Source organism: Panthera pardus, unplaced genomic scaffold (assembly GCF_024362965.1).
Source record: "Panthera pardus isolate Hobbes unplaced genomic scaffold, ASM2436296v1 HiC_scaffold_10, whole genome shotgun sequence".
Lineage (NCBI taxonomy): Eukaryota > Metazoa > Chordata > Mammalia > Carnivora > Felidae > Panthera > Panthera pardus.
The window spans coordinates 53517800-53520001 of NW_026526655.1; positions in this window are offsets into that span (position 1 = coordinate 53517800).

Genomic DNA, 2202 nt, shown 5'->3' on the forward strand with positions numbered 1-2202 from the left:
CAGAAACTCCTGATAAAAGCTAACAGCAAAGAGAAAATAGATTACATTGCCAATTATAGTAAGAATGAGGTCAAGGTCTGAAATTGTTTACAGTAATACTTTTCTTTTTCATTATATCAAAAATTACAGTGAATGCATTAAGAAAAAAGGTATATATTTGAAATCCTACTAAATAAATGCTGCCTTTTCATTGACTAATACATGAATAATTAAATTTAAAACTACAGCTTTCAACAAATGAATTCTCAACTGAAAACCTGAACTATTTTTTCTGAACAAAAAATCACAAAGATCAGGGATATGTGGGTGTGGGTGTGTGTCAAAACTGGCTCTATTTTTGTTGCTATTGATTTTTCAAAAGAACAATATATGTGTATATATACATATGTATGCATATGTACAGATATATATGGACATATATGTATATATATACACGTATGTACACATATGTATATATATACGTATACATATACATAGATACAGATATAGATATAGATATATACACATTTCTGTAGGGAACTGCATTCAGCATTTCAGCATGGACACTGTCAGTACAGAGCAAAATGAAGGCTTGTGTATTAAAGAAGGTAAACAATGTTGGAGAATACAATGTATAAGGCTTACTTTAGAAGTGAAATTAAAAAAATCTTAAAAACAAAACATAAAAACACTTACAGAGCTTCAGAGAAGCCTGTTCTTCTTTCCCCTAAGGTCTAGCCATAAAAGGCCTCACCCTACCAAAGCCCTGGGAAGAAGTAAAAACACATCTCCCCATACTCCATTTTCACCTATGGGATTATAATCAGGATCATAAATGTCTTCAAGATTGGGCAGCCCAGATAAAAAACTGAAACTCTTGTATATTTACTAACAGGCAGTGGTGGGGCCAGTGGTAAACTGAAGACATCACAGCTTTCAAATTAAAGGAAGGAAGGAGAGAAGGAAGGAAGAAAGAAGGAAAGAAAGGAGGGAAGGAGGAAGGGAGGAAGGATGGACGGCAGGCAGACCATATTGGCCAAACAAAACACACCCACACAGTAAACTCAGCTGTGGTTCTATCTGTTTATTCCCTAACACTTCCTCACAGTCCCAAATTCAAGTTTCTGATGCAGTTCTCATGGCCTGGGGAGGGGCTCCAACAGAATATGGCTTGATGGGGTTCTTAGGAATTGGAGTCAAGGGCTCCTGAGAGCGAAAATAAATAAGGCCACCATCTTGGGCAGAACCCTGTCACCCCCTTCCTTATCTCCTAAAAGTCTTGAGAATTAGCCAGGCTAATTCTACTTTTAGTATTATATCTTTTGCTTCTGCCTAGGGCTTTTCTCTGGCCAAGTGAGAAACATGGTAATCTCACAGAATTTACCCTTTTTTCTTGGTCTTAAAGCAAGCATAAAACTATCTTTGTGGGTTTTCTCACAGTTTTATTTTTAATAGTTAAAGATAAAATGGGATTTAAAGATAAAATGTGACTTACATAATGCATATGTATATCAAATCACCATGATGTACACTTTAAATACCGTTAAATTTTATGTCAGTGATAGTGCAATAAAGCTAACAAATAATAAATGAATAAATAAAAATGTGGCTTAAAAGACTGCTACATACCTAGCTTGTTTTCTTCGTCTTTTTCTGCTTCAATGCTAGTACAAAATAAAGAGGACACAGGTGATCAGAGCAGGGTTATGTAGTAAAATATGCCTTGTGTTCAGAAGAATCCTAAAGCAGTTCAGTTCATAAGAACATATGGGGCATAGTCTCTTGGTAGGAAACTGAAAGGAGAAAGGGATAGTTTTTGAGAAATGAAGGGAAATATTCTAAAATCCCGAGACCAGTCCTAGGGCTGAGAGAGAACAAGGGTAAGAAAGGAAACAGTAGCTGCCTCAGTGGCTTATAGGCTTACTCTCCTCCTGCTTCTCTTCAACCTTCTCTCTCTTGCTTCCATAGAATCTACGTTGAAAGATAGTGAGAGAATGAGCAATGGATGAGATGACTTTGAGAAAAAAAAGAAAGACATGAGGTGAGAAGATCCTAAGCTGGATTAGATAGGAGGGAGGGGGTGGCCTAAATCCAGGGGATTCTGTCTGTGTAGCCATTCTAATGAATGGGAAGGAGATCCATTATTAGTCTAGACCAACATCCACTGTTGACCATACTATCCAAGCAAATCCTTCATAGTCCCTCACCTGTATTCAGGGCAGG